The sequence below is a fragment of the Vulpes vulpes genome, chromosome 4 (genome assembly GCF_048418805.1).
Source record: "Vulpes vulpes isolate BD-2025 chromosome 4, VulVul3, whole genome shotgun sequence".
Classification (NCBI taxonomy): Eukaryota; Metazoa; Chordata; class Mammalia; order Carnivora; family Canidae; genus Vulpes; species Vulpes vulpes.
In genome coordinates, this window is record NC_132783.1 from 20,846,440 (window position 1) to 20,866,175 (window position 19,736).

Genomic DNA, 19,736 nt, shown 5'->3' on the forward strand with positions numbered 1-19,736 from the left:
AAGATACATTGAGTACCACGTGCCAATTCAAAGTTACCATTGATGTTTTTTTTTAAATTTCCAACTGATCTAGATACTGAAAAAGGAATCTGACAATATTCAGTTACCTGGCAAATAAAATACATATACATAAAATATACATAAAATATATATTACAAATAGAGACAGTCATATATATCAAAGGAAAGGCTAATTATCTAACTTTCTAAAAGTGAATTCCACATCATCAATTTGCCCAATGCAGTAACATCTTGTGGAGGCCTGTAAATGCAGCAAAAAGAAGTTTATTAGTTAATGGTGTCATTTCTGCATCTAGAGAACACTATGCTATCGGTGATCTAATTATTAATATTAAATTTAAACTAGAATATTAAAATTAAGTTAGAACTTTCATGTTATACGACAGGGAACTACAAACAAACCTTAAATGAATTTCCAAAACCCTGGTCCAGAAAGAGAAAAAAGAACAGGCAACTGAGAGGTTCAAAGAATTGAGAGAATCATCATGTGTACCTAAATCCAAAAAATAAATCATTTTAGTAACAAACTACTTGCAAAGCTCTTCCTTTGGACTGATAATCGATTCAAATAAGTAAAGTACAGGAGAATGTTGATCTGTATCTCTGAATGACACACAAAAATCATGGTGGCTTACAGTTTTATTAGATTCAACATTTTGGTAGTAACATCTCATATTGAATTCAGATTTACAGGCAAATTTGCACATACAAGAGCTTCTCTGAATGTCCTAGTTGTTAGGGTTTTTCAAACAAACTTAGGAAATGAAGATAAACAAGCCCAGAAAAATGTAGTAAGTAACCTGGCTGGAATGATTCAACAGGAAAACTGGAGATAGTGCCTTATGGTAGAGCTGCTACAGAGTATTCTCTTGAGGCGGGTGCTCTGCCAAAATCCTAATGCACCACAATGACCGTTTCTGAATTCATAAAGTATGGAAGGGTCGCCATATAGTGTTATATCCAACTGTCATGAAGTTTGAATGATTACCTGTATGCATATAGTCTTTAAAAATTACTATCATCAGTGTCATTACCTCTTTCCTTACTAGTAACCTACTCTTACCTCGCTAGAGTGTCTTAGCTGATTGGGAAGTTCCAACACAGGAATCAGTACATAGTGATGGAATCAGCCCCTATGCCAAAATAAAAACTCAGGTCTAGAGAAGAATAAGGAGAAAGACTGGACGATGGGCTTTAGAACTAGACTAGGAACTGACACTACTCTCTTACTTTCTGCCTATGTAGATATCCTTCCTTATCCCATGGGCCTCAATTTCCTCATCCATAAAGCAGAAAATAGAAAACTTATTTATGCCTTGGATCGTACTGCTATTTTCCAATAAGTGGCTAAGAACACATAAAAGAAACAACAATACCTCACATTGATATAGCACTTGGCAATTGTCTAAAAATATCACGTATTTTATCAGGCTTTCACCTTCTGAGAGATGGATGAAAAAGTCAAGTGCATTTCCAAGTACACTGGGTGGAGAGACTCTGCCTTGGAATCAGATAGACCTGACTTGGGATTCTGGTATACAACTTATTAGCAATGTATCCTCAGGAAAGTTTATCTTAACTTCATTTATTACCTTATCTACAAAATAGGATCAATAGCACCTACCTAAAAGAGTAATTCTGGATTAAAAAATTCAAAAAATATCAGGAAGGGAGACAGAACATAAAGACTCCTAACCCTGGGAAACGAACTAGGGGTGGTGGAAGGGGAGGAGGGCAGGGGGTGGGGGGATATGGGTGACGGGCACTGAGGGGGACACTTGACGGGATGAGCACTGGGTGTTTTTCTGTATGTTGGTAAATTGAACACCAATAAAAATTAATTTATTAAAAAAATTTCAAAAAAATCTGGGTCCATCTCCCAGAAGAACACCTCCAAGCTGTGCACATTTTACCAATGGGAGAGTTGAGACAAAGTGATGATAAACAATTGTAAAGCTCACACTTAGCAAATCCTAGAGCCAGCCTATAACTAGAACCATGAGAAGAACAGGCGTAGTGAACTCAGGAGTGAAATAGAATGAGTTAATCTATATATAGCTTTCAATTTTCCTGGATAAAACATTTCTTAAAGGAGGCTAAAACAACCCAATGCGTTTGACAGCTAAATGGAATTTGTCCTCATATATTTCTTTTATTTCTTATGCTTACTTTTCAATGACTCACAAAACAATTTCCTTTCTTTGGCCAGACACCTATTATTAACTATGCTACCTCAATGTTATGTGCAGGAAGAAAACTTATATTCTGTTATGTACATCTGATATTAATGTACTCATGAAATAGCCACTTATATGTCATATACAAAGTAAGAACACTTAATTAGGAGACAAGATTGTTCTTCTGGCTTTGGCTTTCCCATTTGGGCCCTTTCACCTTGGGCGAGTCTCATCATCTTTGAAACTCTTTCACTTAATCTGTAAAATGGTGTAGGTAGACTTTGTAATCTCATCCCTTTCAGAACTAGATTCAATCACAGGTGAAATAACATCTTTCCCAAGAGCTTTAATGACGTTAAAGAGAAATGCATATACAGGATGATGTGATCATTGCTGCCCCTCTCAGACCTCACCCTTTGAAAAGGACAGTTGGTATGGAATTAAGAAACACACTTAAGTGGGATATGACAGTGAAAAACTGGAATACACAATCTTGGAAGATTGGGGGAGGGGACTTCTCTGAAATTACACAGGATAATGTAAGCCACCATTTGATAAGCTTTTACCAATGGAACTGCTTCTGTATTGTGGCAATAGCTAGGACCAAATAAACTCACAATGCCTTCCAGTCTAATTCTTTCTGATTCCATCACTATCACAAAACATTTACTCCTGGATATCTAGATGTATCTACTTTTCAAACTTCCTATCTCCTTCCAACATCCAGCATCACTCACAAATCTCCAATTTCTCTGACAAGTTGCCCACTGTCCCTTTTCAAGTACCATACCCCACTAAGATTTCATGTTCTCATGCATTTGAGGTTCAGTTCTGCTATTTCAAAACAGCAAATGTAACTATCTCTTGTTTTGTAAGGAAATATAGTCCCCACTGTGCACAAGTAAATATAACTCTAGAAAAGGCCATGCGTGATTTGGTATTTCAGCTGCACCTGTCTGTGACTTAACTTGGTTTCTCTTTACTTGCTGGGAGACTGTTGTCCACATGTGGATGCTGTTAAAAAAAAAAAACAACATGACTATGAAATTGGCAAAGGCATAATTTAGTGTATTGAAATGGTAGTAGATAGCGTCAGATTATCCAGCCAAATTGACTAATGACTAATCAATACAATAGGAAATAGTCTTCAAAATTCCTAAAGTTACAAACTGAAACTATACCAGTATGGACGAAAAAAGTTTGAACTCCCGCTCAATTATCAATAGAAGTAGGAGACAAGTGATAAAGGTGGAGAAAATAAAATATTGTGAAGTAGGAAGTAAGAATTCCATATGTAATGTCCTTTCACTTAATTCTTCCTTACAAAGATCCTAATTCAATCTCAACCTGTATATTAACATCAGTTCTACAGAGTTCAAAATATAAAGCTGAAAAATATCAGGAAAAAATTATTTCCACAGTAAAATTCACAAAATATATCCTTAATACTCCTCTAACAAAACAAAAAATCTTTAAAATGAACACTGGGTGTTTTCTGTATGTTGGCAAATTGAACACCAATAAAAAATAAATTTATTATTAAAACCTAAAAAAAGACCTGACTGTAACAGAGCATTGCATTCCTATTTATTTACTCCCATCCCAGGAGGGGGCACTGTACCAAGTTGTGATCTAGCCCAGAGTGGTGTGTGTGTATGAGGTGTGTACTGTATCAGGCTTGACCAAATGACTTGTACTGACACATGAAATGTGACTGGAAGCAAAGTGAATCATCTCCAAGAGAATGCTTTAAGAGTCGTCATGTTTGGGGGACTGTTCTTTCCCTTCTGCCAGAAAAATGCATGTCTCTTGTAAGTGTTGTTCCCTTACACATCAAGTGGAACCAAATGCTGGAAAGAGTCACAGCCTCCTGTACCCCACACTTGCATGGACAAGAGCTAAATCTTTGTTGCTAGAAACCGCTAAGACTTTAAGGTTATTTGTTTGAGCAGTCTTCTTGGCAAAAGTTGACTGATACAATGACTTAAGCAAAATAATACTTTTTAAATTATTCCCTTGGTAAAAATGAAGCATCTTTTAATCAAGGAAATTTATGTGAAGCAGAAAAATGACAGGTGTATTCAAAAGAGTGAACTGTGCAAAATAAGTTAATTTCATATTTACGGCACACTCATCGGGTCCTATTAAAAAGTGAAGTTTCATTTTTTTTTTATTTTATTTATGATAGTCATAGAGAGAGAGAGAGAGGCGCAGAGACACAGGCAGAGGGAGAAGCAGGCTCCATACACCGGGAGCCCGATGTGGGATTCGATCCCGGGTCTCCAGGATCGCGCCCTGGGCCAAAGGCAGGCGCCGAACCGCTGCGCCACCCAGGGATCCCAAAAGTGAAGTTTCAAACAAATGTAAATGTTTCTTTTCTTTTCTTTTAAAAAAGATTTATTTATTTATTTGTGAGAGAGAAAACAATGGAGGGGAAGAGGGAGAGCAAGAAGGAGAGAAGCAGATTCCCTGCTGAGTGTGGAATCCTACTCAGGGCTGGATCCCACAATCCATGAGATCATTACCTGAGGTGAAATCAGGAGTCAAATGCTTCACCAACTGAGCCATCCAGGTGACACTAAAATGGTCTCTGATGGTTTCTAATCACAGCTAATAATCAGCCACACAGCAAGGAAACAATTTAATAGGATTCCTAGGAATGGGATACTATATTAGACAAAAAAACTAAGTCCATAAATAAAAAACAACAACCACAAATCACTAACATATATGCTATGTTTCTCTGAGGGGCTCAGGCAAAGACAGTAATCTTTAAAGTATCTTACAAAAAAAAAATCTGACATGGAAAAAAAGTCAACAGAAAAGACAAGAAGAATAAAAAGAAAAATCTGTTACACAGAAAACATGTGATCTGATCCTAGGAAACAGGTACTCTTCACAGGAAAAAAAGGTATACCTCAACTATTTTACTTAGATAAATTACCAATCTCGACAGGCCAAGAAACTTTAGAATAAGATTATGTCACAGAGAACAGAGTGGCTATTTTATAGACAAGCAATTAGAGAACATATTGTGTTCCCAGAGCATTTTTGCTCTATTTTACATCAGAAGTTTTTTAACTGACCTCCACTTAACTCATTCCCAGATTTACCTGACACTGCATCAAGTCAGCTGAATGACGTCCAAAGCAAAGTCTTCTCAGTTGGCAGCCTGCTCTCTGCTTTACGGGCACACCTCTGTCCTCAGCCCTTGACTAGCATGCTTGTGTCGCGAGAGTCCCTTGTGTGTGTTCCCACATATGTTTATGACACTTGTACAAGATATTTTAATCGATAACTTAACCAAATATTACATAAACCAAAGATATACGAGTAAGAAAAAAATTCACTTGTTTTTAAGAAAATCAGCTGTATATTTTTAAAAAACACTCAAAGGAAAAAAAAAAACTCAAAGGTAAATCTGTAAAAAGAACTGTCAAGTTACAGAATGAAAAAAAAGAGGAAAAAAACAAAAAAAGTTACAGAACGAAAGCAATTATAAAAGATGGAGGAAAATCATAAGTCTGGAAGGAGTTTATACTCCACTTGCTTTACAAGAAGGAGGCTTTACTCATATTACTTTAAAAATAGCAAAACTGAATACTATAAGGAGTGGTTATAAAAAATATATATGGTTGCAAACTCTAGTGAGAAAACCTATGCTCAGAATCAAGAAGGCTTTGGTCATAAATTTTATTTTTTTAAAAAAGATTTTGTTTATTTATTCATGAGATAGAGACAGAGACAGAGACACAGGCAGAGGGAGATGTAGGCTCCATGCAGGGAGCCCGACGTGGGACTGGATCCCGGGTCTCCACTATCACGCCCTGGGCTAAAGGTGGCACTAAACTGCTGAGCCACCCAGGCTGCCCATAGTTTTAAAAATTAAAGAATCAATGTGTTCTCATTCATTTAGGGAATATAAATAATAGTGAAAGGGAATATAAGGGAAGGGAGAAGTAATGTGTGGGAAATATCAGAAAGGGAGACAGAACATAAAGACTCCTAACTCTGGGAAATGAACTAGGGGTGATGGAAGGGGAGGAGGGTGGGAGGTGGGGGTGAATGGGTGACGGGCACTGAGGGGGGCACTTGACGGCATGAGCACTGGGTGTTATTCTGTATGTTGGTAAATTGAACACCAATAAAAAATAAATTTATTATTTTAAAAAAGAATCAATGTATACTTACAAAACTTAAACTAAAATTAAATGGTTGAAATATCAGTTCTATTTTCCCTGCTAGCACAAACTTTTTCTATTACCTGACCACGTACCGGTCCATATCACATCAGAAAAGAGAATTTCAACCAAATTATTATATAACCAAGTTTGAGCAACAGATTCCCCACACATGCCTCCCTAACCAACTTTGCTATCCCTATCAAAGTATTTCCCACCCTGATCTGTATTTATTTAGATGCATCCCCCAACTGGGCTGCAAACTCCATGGGGGAAGGGGTTATATCCTCAAATTACATATAAATTATCATTCCCCAAATATATATTATTCTCAATGGCAGGAGACTTCACTAAACACAGATTTCTCCTTCCCCTTGCCTCCTCCCTTCCCCAAAGATTCCTTGCTCCCAGAGGGCACGCAATACATCATATTCATCTATGTAGAAATCTCAGTACCTGACACAAAACCTTGCTCACTGAGGGCCAGACACAAAGAACCCAATGGACTAAAAACTAAGAAAAATAACTGGCATTTTCCTGTAAATTAATAAGATGATAAAGGCAAGAATGTCATTCAGGAAAGTGGAACTTGCTAGAAAAAGGACTGAGGAATCAAGTTCCCATTCCCAACAAATTCTTAAGAAATCAAAAGTTAACCAATAATTGAGAGTATTTTAACCGACTGGAAATAAGAGGACAGAGTAGATAAGCAGATGTGCTTCCTGGAAAGAGAACCAGAATCAGGCCAAGCACACTCCACTCACATACCAAAAGTCAATTCAAAAACCTATGAGAGAAACCGAGTGTTCATTCAATGCATTTATTGTAGCACATCATGTGCACCATCCTGCAGGACCCCCCCACCCCCCACCACTCACAAGAAAGTCAATACCAGTTTCTGCTCTGTAGGACTTGACATGCTTTTGGTGGAAACAGAATAGGAACTGGTTAAATTACCATAAAAAGTAAAAGGGGCCAAGACAATTGCATGGAGAGCAGCAGCTATGGAAGTTTCAGAGGCAGTTTCACAACAGTGTTTGAGATTCACTCTGAACCTTGAAAACTAGGAAAGTTTGGGACAAGACAAGATTGAGAGGGAGTGGGTTTATTAAAATAGGGCAAACAATGTCAGCAAAGTCACAGTATTACCAAGCGTAGCTTAGATTATGGTAAGCAACAAACCTAGATAGAACACTGGGTATTGCAGACAAGTTGTAGAAAAGGAGACTGAAAGAGCAGCTTCGATGTGTGGAGTGACTGAAAAGTCAGGCACAGATTCAACATGCCCTGCCTTTGGCTCAGCTCGTGATCCTGGAGTCCGGGGATCCAGCCCTGCATCAGGTTCTTTGCTCAGTAGGGAGCTTGCTTCTCCCTCGGCCTTTACCTGCCTTCATGTTCTCTCTCTCTTGCTGTTTCTAATAAATAAAAAAAATCTTTTAAAAAAATCTAAATATGCCTTGTCAATTGCAGCATTTGAAGAAAATTATAAGGCAACCACCTCACCCTAATGAAATAGAAAAAAAAAAAAGACTAAAAAGTAGAAATCTATAATAAATTTTGTTCATTTGATCAATATGATGGTATATTTTATGTATCAACCTGACTGAATCATAGGTTGTCAGATATCTGGTCAAACATTATTCTGAGTGTATCCATGAGAATATATTCAAATGAGATTAATATGTGAATTCATTGACTGACTATAGGAACTTGCTAGCCACAACATGGGTGGGCCTCATCCAATCAGCTCAAGGCCCAAACAGAACAAAAGACTAACCCTCCCCTGAGAATTCCTCCTGCCTGACTGCCTCCAAACTGGGACATTAGCTTTCTTCTGCCTTTGGACCTAAGTTGAAACACTGGTTGTGTCTCGAGCTTGAGAGTCTTTGACCTGAGCTATACCCTCAGTTCTCCTGGTTCTTAGGCCTTCAGACTCAAACTAGTACAGCACCAGCTCCCTTTGGTCTCCAGCTTGCTGGCTTACCCTGAGGATCTCAGAACTTGTCAGCCTCCATAACCACCTTAGCCAATTCTTACAGTGAGATATATAAAAAGCGTATAAGCTGCAAAAAAATAGAACAAAAAAATGAGTGGCTAGGAGATGGTTTCAGTGAAGTCAAGGAAGAGAGTGCTTTAAGAGGGAGGTATCTGTCATCTGTCAACAACCCCTAATGCCACTGGGCAGATCAGCAGAAGGAGCTCCAAAAAGCCTGCAGTGCTTTAGTGACACAAAGTGCATGGTGGCCTGAGAGAGTCACTAGAAAGCTCAGGGCAGAAGCCATCTCAGTGCGGGCAGAGGAGCACATTGGAGGTGAGAAAACTGGAGACCTAGAATATCCAAGCAAAGAGGGGATCCCTGACGAAAGGGGATGTAGAATCAAGAGGGAACAATTTTGAAAAGAAAAAGTCTGAATATTTAATATCAATGACAATGATCATCAGTGTCAGAGGGTGAATATCAAATGAAGAGAGGGGATGCTCTACGTCCTAAGTGTTCATCAGAGGGGGTACACAGGCTTGTTCTTCAGAAAGAGGAGGGGACAGACACTTCTCTATGCCGGGAGGACGAAAACAGAACGAGTGCACCGATGAGTGAGTGTGAGTGTGTGCTGTCAGGAGCTGATGTGTCAGTGTTATTTACATTATCTTTCCAGTTGTTTACTGACATTCTAGGGTTAAAATTACCATAGGGTTTCCTATGGGATTCAGATGGTGTCAACAGAATTAAAAATCTTACGTGTGGCAAGGTACAAAGTATTTCAAGGGATTATTAAATGTCACTTTTGTGTACAATATGGCATTGGGTTTATTAAAATAGGGCAAACAATGTCAGCAAAGTCACAGTATTACCAAGCGTAGCTTAGATTATGGTAAGCAACAAACCTAGCTAGAACACTGGGTGTTCTACCATGAATGGGTCCTACCATGAATTGAAACAAAGCAAAATATATTTATAAAAGTTTAATATAGCATATAAATACCCAATAATGTGCATTTAAATTTAATAGAGAAAAAAATGAAGAAAGATCAGGAAAGCTGTTTACAAGCACACTACATTCCAAAGTCGACAAATGGGCCCATGGAACTAAGTCGCGGAGGGAAAGCTCTCCAAAGCCTGCTTGGTTCCATGCTGTTGCTAGAGGAAGAGTCAGGGAAACTGTCAGCAAGAATGACCATGCTCCTTTTTCTTTGCTTTTCCTTTCTGAAAAACAAAAAGAATGGGAGGGAGGGAGGGAGGGAGGGAGGGAGGGAGGGAGGGAGGGAGGGAGGGAGGGAGTGAGGGAGGAAGGAAGGAAGGAAGGAAGGAAGGAAGGAAGGAAGGAAGAAAGGAAGGAAGGAAGGAAGGAAGGAAGGAAGGAAGGAAGGAAGGAAAGAAGGAAGGAAGGAAGGAAGGAGAAAGAAAGAAGGAAAGCAAACCGATAGACAGACAGACATGTAACCCACCCCTAACTGTGCACAGCCATACATCACAGGACTTAGTTCACCAAAGGGAAAGACACAAGGAAATGTCGCTGTCATCTCTGCCCACTGAGATGAATTAAATCAATCGCCCATTCAATCCCGCCTGAAGGAGGCAGCTGAGCTGGGGCGGGACCCTGAGGCTGCGTGTCCTGCCCCTGAACAAGGGGCCTGGGACGCGGCCTGGGTGCTGCTGCTCCTGCTGGCGCTGCTCCAGGCGCCTGTGGACAGCGCGCGCCTGCACGGATCTCTGCATGCAGAGAATTCGATGCCTCAGGAAACCACCAACAGGGAATGTCACCTCTGTGACCTCCAGCTCTAGGAGCCAGGCCACCAGCAGCTCCGGGAACCCGCTGACCAACCGCCATCTCCATCTCCAAGACACGTGGCTACAGCCAGAATCCCAGCAGCTGGGGGCTGGGCCAACAGGATCTCCAGCAGCTCAGGGTCCCAGAACACAACCCAGGCGACACTGGCCTCGGAGACCATCCCCACGACAGTTCAGCCGCGGCCTTTTCTTATCAGTCACAATCACACCAGCTATTAGCTCTAAAGGAAATCCAGGATCCAGAGTGGATACTGGCAGCTCTCTGGGCGGTATTGTGCTGACACTGGGTGTCCCGTCGGTTCCTTACATCGGAGGCAGAAGGTATTATTCCAGAAGAGGCGTTCGATCACGAACCATTGGTGAACATGATGCCATCATCTAAGGAGGTCCAGGACCAGTGGAAGAAGACGGATACAGCCCTGTCAGATCATTTCGGTGATTCGGCCATGCACATAATATACAATGTGCTATATAAACATGTGGAGCGTCCTCCTGGTTCCTAAAGGGAAAACGGGTTTGGTTTGGGTTTTCTAAAGGAGTATTTGGAACATAGAGTTAATGCAATGGTTATAGTCACTTTTAAGAAATACACAGTAAGACAAGGCCTGCCCTTTCCTTGTATGGCACTGGTCACAGCAGGGGAGTGATCGGCAGACATGGTCCCCCACGGGTGCTGTGCCCTCCCCACATACAAATAAGGCCCTCAGGATGCTGACAGAAACACCACACAGCAAAAATTATAGGAGTTCACCAGCTCGCAAGCATAACTTTAAAGCGTTGTGCCCGGTGCACTGCCCCCAGGGCCCAGTCAAACTAGCAATGATATCTGGGCTTTGCCCTGCTAGGGAGAGCCTGAACTTTCAATGAGAGGTAATCTAAGTATTTTTTTCCTCTGTGTATTTCACTAAATTGGAACACTGAACAGTGTTTTAAAGATTTGGTTAGGTTATTGCTGATGTGAGACTAGTGTCACTACCAGAAATCGCTCTATTTCATATGGAACAGTTATTTTCTGTTTAGTGAATATTTTTAAGAGGTGTAAAGCTTTCTGCTCCTAGAATCGCTGAATGTCCTGTAAACTTCCCTAACCTAAGTTCCTCCTGTGATTTCCAAACCCACCCCACAAGCTAAGGCTGTGCCAGTCCATCCAGGGGCCGTAGGGCAGCACTACCTACACAACCCCTCAGGCTCCCACCTACATACCAAATGCTGCATTTTTGTGCACTGTTGATTTTACTCAGATTGGGGACATAGCATTTTTATACTACAAAAGCTTTGGAGTACATTTTTAAGGCTTTTAAAGATAAGCTTTTATTATTCTTCAGGCCACTGGTCTCCTGGGGGCGGGGACATGGCTGTATTATGGTATTAGAGAAAGCCCCATGTTGTAGGGACCCCAGGGCCAGTCAATGTAGTTCCTGTTACAAGCAGCCAAAACTCGTTCATGTTTGGTGAAAAAATGGTACTTAATCTGACTATATGACCATCCGACAGAGTGTTGCTATCTTAGTAAATTTCTGCTAATCCAGAAATGCACTAATATGTCCTAATGTCCCTCGTCTGCACTGCAAAGGATTTAAATGTGACTTGTGATCAGCTTTTGTGTTTCAGAGGATGCTAGGAATTTCTATGTAAAAGCATCACGTCTACGCACTGTGCATTAAGGCCTAGTCTGCTGAGGACCAGGTAACGCCGCAGGCCTGAGATGTGTATTGTAGAAGGAATCCAAGGAAGCCTGGGTGGGCAGAGTTGGTAACAGACCACATACTTGCCTGGTAGGAACCCCCACCGTTTCCATTTCTTTGTAAAATGACGATGCGGGTGGGGGGTGTTTTCAATTTTACCTTTTTCATCTCTTGTGTTCTTTGTGCTTTCCGGCTTGAGGTCCATTAGAACCCCAGAGGCAGGGGATCCCTGGGTGGCGCATCGGTTTGGCGCCTGCCTTTGGCCCAGGGCGCAATCCTGGAGACCCGGGATCGAATCCCACGGCGGGCTCCCGGTGCATGGAGCCTGCTTCTCCCTCTGCCTGTGTCTCTGCCTCTCTCTCTATCTCTCTGTGACTATCATAAATAAATAAAAATAAAAAAAAAAAAAGAACCCCGTAGGCAGCCGGATTCTGAGCACTCTGAGGATAGGGAACCACTTCATGTCCCTGAATACCTTTCCGGTGGCCTGAGGCCTGTCTTCTCCGTGTGGAAGCTGCATCGCTCACTTCCCAGGCCAACCACTGCTCCCCTAGTGCACATTTCACGGGCATAAACTCATTACCTAGTCCTGTTCACTGCGGCAAATACTCGCTTCCGCTCCCGCTGAGAAATGTATTCACTTGAAGATGCGTGAGAATCCAATCCAGGACTTTAGATAATCCAAAACATGAATCACTCCCATTCAGGTAAATGAGAGTTGACAATATATTCGTGAGAATTTTCTATTTTTAAGGAGAAAAATTTAAAGCAAATTCCTTTAACTCTTTTTTCCTTTTATTATAATGACCAGGTTTTGGTATTTAATTGTCACTGAGAACTATTTTTAGAATAAAATTTTGTTCTTCATCTAAAAATTAAAAAAAATAAAAAAGTAAATACCAACCTAAGAAATAATAGACACATCAGTCAGTTGATTATGCATTTAATTAAGAATAATAGTGTGTATAGTTTTGACATAATTCAGCCATGATAATAATATATTTAATTACTTTTTAGACTCTTGTTAAACAAACTCCCGGGATCCCTGGGTGGCGCAGCGGTTTAGCGCCTGCCTTTGGCCCAGGGCGCGATCCTGGAGACCCAGGATCGAATCCCACGTCGGGCTCCCAGTGCATGGAGCCTGCTTCTCCCTCTGCCTCTCTCTCTCTCTCTCTCTCTCTCTGTGACTATCATAAATAAATTAAAATAAAATAAAGTTTAAAAAAAAGAAAAAAAAAAACAAACTCCAAAAAAGAGAAGGCCACATTTTAGAACTCCTCTCCTTTTTTTAAATTTATTTTTTATTGGTGTTCAATTTGTAAACATACAGAATAACACCCAGACTCATCCTGTCAAGTGCTCACCTCAGTGCCTGCCACTCAGTCACCCCCACCCCACGCCCACCTCCCCTTCCACCACCCCTAGTTCGTTTCCCAGAGTTAGGAGTTAGAACTCCTCTTCTATTCAACTCTGTACCCTCTTGATGCAATAAAGCACCACAAACAGTGGCCTACAACTCAGTAACTTATCTTCCTTTTTCTTTTCTCCAAGCAGTCTTTTTTTTTTTTTTTTTTTTTTAGGCACAGGATTTCTTTTATTTTTGATTTTTTTAATAATAAATTTATTTTTTATTGGTGTTGAATTTGCCAACATACAGAATAACACCCAGTGCTCATCCCATCAAGTGCCCCCCTCAGTGCCTAGCACCCAGTCACCGCCCCCCCCCCCCCGCCCACCTCCCCTTCCACCACCCCTAGTTCATTTCCCAGAGTTAGGAGTCTTCATGTTCTGTCTCCCTTCCTGAGCAGTCTTTTTTGGATCATGTGAGATTTCCAAAGAGGGCTAAGGCACAATGAAGGATGACTAAAGTTCTAGGAAACATTTTTCCTAAGGTTCTAAGAAACATTTTTCTTAAGGTTCTGTGAGCTTGTTTCTCAAATTCTCATAATTTAATATACTTAGCTGAATACATCTTTATTGTGCAGGTTACATTCACTGAATTATATAAACTATAAATATAAATCATAAAAATTTATATTACAAGACAAATTTTAAACCTTCTTTTGAATATTTTATTAATTCAATGATGCAATGTAGAACTTCACATTTTATTTTGTATGGCTAAGTAGTGGCTGAATCTTTTATAAGTATCCACTCATGTTACTAGATGGAATACATTTTTCTTGAATAAAAATCTCCCTAGAAACACAACTTTCCTTCATAAAGAACTAAATCTAGCTAATTCAAGTGTTTTATGTTATGTGCATTAAATTAACTTCACTTTGCAGCTTATTGACTATTTTTATACCAATCATTAAGAAATAATCTAATACTCATCATAAAATATATCCCCAATTAAAAAAAAAAAAGGCATTTTCTTCTTTATCTTCCTACACAAAGAAATCCTGTCTGGAAACAAGCAATATGTATGTTTAATTTTAGTTGTCTAGATATTAGATTTAACACTTAAAAGTGTTATATTCTTTTAATTTCCTCTTGTGATAAGTGATGTATTCATGTTATTTGCCTTACTGAATCTAACTCGAATGCCTCTTCTTTTCATCATAGTTTTTAGCAACAAAAGATTGTAAACTTTCTCCTTTTTAGTTTTTACCATATCTCTTCTTAAACCTGTGTATTTAATGCAATGTGGATTAATTTTAGAATACTAATCTTTCATTATTACATTTGTTAAGCATAATTTGAAAGAACCCTGCAGCAAATACCATCTTCGCATGAACCTTAGTCATTTCACTGCTCTATATCCAGGTTTCTGAGTAGTCCAGACAGGACTGCCAGGTTCTTAGTCAATGGGGTATCTTAATCGAAGGCTCTGATTATCTGTGGTAATAACCATAAAAAGATCTATGACCTAACAACAAGATGCTGTTGGCCACACAGTTATGTGGCTCAGAGATAAGCTACTTACACAGTAGACCAAAATGTGTACACACATACCAGTACATACTCAGCAATCCCAGGGTAAAAATGTAACACTTTGCCAGACCAAATACTTCCATGCACATGAACAGCAGACCAGAGTTCAAGTGGAAGAATTTGCTTTCTGTGACTTCCAAGGAAAGAGACATAAGCTTTCTTCCGAATTGAAAAGGCACACTGGACGAGGTGTACTGCATCAGGAGAGAAACGAAAGGGAACAGAGGAGGCCAGATCACCCAGCATTCACTGAGCCCCGACTGCCAGGGTGGGCAGTGAGAAAATAAACATAGCTGTTCTGTGTTCCTCAGTTCTTGAGGAACTCAGTTCAGTGACAAAAACACATATATAAGTAAATCATTTCTCTAAGTGGGCCCATGGATATATTACTCTAGATTTCTATTCTAGAGGTATTGGGAAAATCTTAAACAATTCTGCTTCAAATTCACTTAAAATGTTAAATTAGAAATTAAATAGAATTTAATTTTAAATTAGTAATAATAATAACTTTAAATATAAAATCGAAGACTCAGCACTTTTCCTCCCAAAGAAGAATTTCACAGAATTCCTTTTTTAAATTCTATTTCATACTTTCAGTATCACCAATCCTGTTAACAAAGGCCGCAGCGCAGTTAGGAAACAAACACTCTAGCTTCTCCTTGGTTGATGCCTCAGCGGTAGGCTTTACTGCCCTACAAATTATGAAGGTGTAGGCTCACTGAAATGATTTCTAAAGACCCTACCTACTAACATCCAGCATTCCCCATTCGGAAAGGTAGCTGACTGCAGGCACAAGGTTGACTAAGAAACAATCAGCTGGCACAAAACCTGCTTCTCTTAAAAAGCTGAAAGCGGTTTAGCATAATAATAATGATCTTAAACCTATCTCTAAAGCTGCCAAACCACCATATCTAATAAAGGTCTCTGCACAGCACAACAAGATATCTTCCCTACAGGACATTTCTTACATTTATAAAGTCCTAGCAACCTTTCCAAAGAGAAGACAGGCCACCCAGCCATAGCCAGTACGATGGCCCCGGTAAACAATATTCAAGTGGCCTAAGTGAACACATGCTTCCCTGTGCATCCAACTGAGGAGCCCAGGAACAGGGCACTAGGCTGCTGCTGTCTTCATTGGGAGTAGGCCCGTTAGGACTGTCATCCACATAGCACGTTGTTCCTTGAGTGGTGATTATTTACTTAAACGTCTTTGGCATGCTTGGGATTTATACCAGCTACCTTGAGATGTTAGAGAAATAAAACAGACTTTGCTCTGTTTTATATAGAAACAAAACTACAGAGACAAAAACTATACACATGGCAGAGTGGTGATAAAAATACTTGCTAACTTATATGGCACACATAGGGTCCAGGTGTTTTGCTTATGTTATCTTATTTAACTTAATCTTCACAAAATCCAATGAGGTAGGTATTATCATCATTAATTCACAACAGAAACAAGAGTTCCAAGATTATTTTTACCACTATGGAAACAGTGACTAGATTATCTTTTGAACTATAACATGTCCAGTGTTCTGTACAGGCCCTGGCCCACAGCAGATGCTCGAGGGCTATCAGTTGAATGAATGCATCAAGTGAAGTGTTCAGCCAACAAGGGTCAGAAATTAGGCATTTATTGCCTTTCTTAACAGAATCCAAACTGGGCTCAGTTTTGTACAGGCCCTGGCCCACAGCAGATGCTCGAGGGCTATCAGTTGAATGAATGCATCAAGTGAAGTGTTCAGCCAACAAGGGTCAGGGCCAGAAATTAGGCCTTTAAATTGCCTTTCTTAACAGAATCCAAACTGGGCTCAGTTCTGCATTCTTTCTACTTCTATATCAAGTGTTTGTTTTGTCCACTGACTCTAACTTTTCCTCATCCTCCAACAAAGCTAATTTCCCTCACCAAAGGGAAAAAGAGGCTAAAACACATATTGCCTACGCATGACTTTTGTATAAAAGAAAAGAAGGTGCAATGCCTTTGAATGAATTCAGGATGTTTTGAGAACTTAAAAATATCAAGGAACATGAGTTCTAAATAACTCTAAACTATGTATATTCTTAAATGAAACTGTTTGCAAATGTTCAGTAGTTTCAAAACTATCTAAATAGTAAATTCAGAAGCATGGAAGGCTTTTAAAATCTGTGTTTACTCTTTTGCAAATTAACTCTAAGGTATTAGAGCACAGAGGTTTACACGGTGGACAGGGAAGACAATTTACCTGGACTCAGTTCCTATCCAGCTACTCAATGGCTGTGTGGCTCAGGCAAGTTACTTAGATTCTGTATCAGCAACCTCACCTGACAGAGGAGGGGACAATTCTAGTGCCTTCCTCACATATTCATGGTACATATTAAGGTTCTAATACACATGACCACTTATAGGCACATAGTACCTATTCTGTGCTAGCTGCCGTCACCATCATCATTATTAAGGATTAAATGATGTATTTCAAAGTTATCAATCTATACAGCTTAAGGATATTTCTAAAAATAGTCGTTTGACTTGCGGATAATCTCCAATTGAATTAAAATAATATATTTATAAGTAATATAATAATTTAACTTCCTATAGTAATATGTAGCCACAGTAGGGCTAGTACTTAAAATTTCATAGGACCTACTGCTTCTAATTGTACTTATTTTAAACTTTTAACTAAGGAAAGACAAATATGTACTTTACTATAAAATAATCCATTAAAAGATCTCCAAGATATTTAACTGATATTATTATGGTATTACTAAAGAAATCATTAGATAGCTGCTCCCTAATATTCTGTAACAGAGTCTAGAAAAATTATTAAAAAAACATTTATATAAATCTGATTTAAAAAACAGAAAAGAAACTGAATTAGAGAAAAGTCTTTATAATTTTTGGTATAAATGAAAAATCCAGTTGATTTTTTTTTTTTTTTTTGGTTGCTAGGTTGGTGCCCCTGCGATCTGAATGCTGCATCAACAACATTTAATAAGCCCATGGATTTCAATGTCTTCATGACAATGGAGAAAGTCTTGTCTGTGCTTTAGAAACAATCAAGTTGCTTCTCTCACAGGAATCCACATTTGATCTCTTGGCTTGACCATTTTGAAATATCATGTGTCACCAGAAGACTCCAAGATAAACTGCCTAAGACTACCCATCCTTGCACAAGGCAGAGAAAGGAGAGAAAATAATATGTAATAAAATAGCTCTCCTGCTAATGGGAAAACGAAACTGACATCAGAATTGGGACAAAGCTTTGTTGACATCACAAGTTTGGCTCAATACCTAGTGCTCTCTCAACATATTCAGTCCATCCCCACAACCTGACATCCCTCATGAGGTGTTCCAAAAACCCAGGTTTTCTATATGCTCCTTTTTCTTATAACACCAAGCCACCTTTTCATTTATGTTGATATTATGCTGCAAAAAAGTCCCAGGAAGGGATGCCTGGAACTATGTCTTTAAGAACATGAGATGTAGCACTATATCTAAAATATTCCAAGAATTCAAAGTCTTGACTTTAAATGATGTAATTCTGTACATAAATAATTTTCTATGAAAAGATCAGAAATTTTTAAAAGCCTGTAAAATCTGAGTAGGTCAAATATTTCTTCCAATATTACATTTTTCCTTTGGTGTAAAGAAATTAATACTTAGTAATAAGAATCACCCATTTTTTATGGAGCCTAAGAATTCTTTTGGTTCATTTTAAGCCACATCTTTCACACTTAGAATTTTCTGGTTCAGTTGGAAATACTTTTCAGAAGTTTGAACTTACAGTTCAATGAATTGTTCTGAAATGTGTGCATGTGGGAAGAATTTTTTGCTTATGAGATCCTTCAATAATTCATATATTTAAATCATCATTTCCAAAGCAAATCTTCCAAAATCAAATAAATTGCAAAACTACCAGTGAACTAAGTCTCCAAAAAGGAGTTCCAATTCTCTGCCAAAACAGACTTCAAATTCTTAATCCCTTGTCCAAAAAAATTGGACCAACTATTGATGTTTTCCACCAAGCAAGCCACATAGCCACAAATGTTTCTCATTTACTCCAATCCTGGGACATACAGCTCAAACAAGAAATTTCCTGAATACCCCAAATTTCAGATACAATTTGGAATGTAAGTGATTCATAATGTTAAGCAGGAAACATTATGGTCTTCTCCTACCAGCTCGATGTTTCTGGAATGCAACCCTCAGGAGATTATTCCACCGAATCAGAAGGCTGACATCACTGTCAGCCTTGTGACCCATTATAGCTGGGTCCTCTGCTCCCAGCTCAGATGTGATTCTGAACCCTGAACAGTCTGCTACTCCAGCTAGCATTCAAGGAAAACAGACGTTCCGCCAAGGGAGCGAACAAAGATCCATACTGTGCTCTGTGGCAAGGAACACAGAGTGCACTCGATCCCACTCTAAGGAAAAGCCAAGATAATGTTAAAAGGAATTAAAGACACTGTCATCACTTGTGCACCAAAAGGCTCTCACACTGGCCTCTGAACAGATTCTAATTAATTTGAATATGAAACTTCACAGATCTTCTAGTTTATGAATCCTCTTCCAGTCGCACCCCCACTTCACCTCCTCTTAAATCGAACAATAATTTCTGAGAGTATCAAAGTTGCCAACAGTCATCTTCTGTAGATTCCTACTCTATTTCAAGGAAGGAAGCGCACCTGACATAGCAGAAGACAGGTATGACACTGAATGACCGAATGACCGGGAGAACTGTGTGAGTCTTTGCAACACCGGCTACTAAACAAGAGAGACGTGCAGGTGGTTCCCTTATAAAGAAATACATAAGTAGGGCCTAGAGGAGTGATGTGGGTAAAAGGTGGAGATAAACACTTACCGACATAGTATTCCATTACCTAAAGGGATCATTGCAAGCAAAATATACAGTTAAAGGGAACTCAAAGCTGAGCAGCCAATCCTTTGGGAGTCTGGGCAAACCTAGAGTGTT

At 39.4% G+C, this 19,736-nt stretch overlaps 1 long non-coding RNA gene across 2 annotated transcripts; it reads right to left on the minus strand.

Annotated features, from left to right (window-relative positions):
• Positions 1–202: 202 nt before the first annotated feature.
• Positions 203–10,018, minus strand: LOC140598519 (uncharacterized). 2 transcript variants are annotated; one of them, XR_012000956.1, is made up of 4 exons: positions 9,423–10,018; positions 3,150–3,211; positions 423–513; positions 203–261 (listed from the first exon to the last, which is right to left on the minus strand). It is a non-coding gene; the product is annotated as an uncharacterized lncRNA (long non-coding RNA). The 2 variants fall into 2 exon arrangements; XR_012000955.1 differs by lacking the exons at positions 203–261; positions 423–513 and having other exon boundaries at positions 2,524–3,211.
• Positions 10,019–19,736: the final 9,718 nt, after the last annotated feature.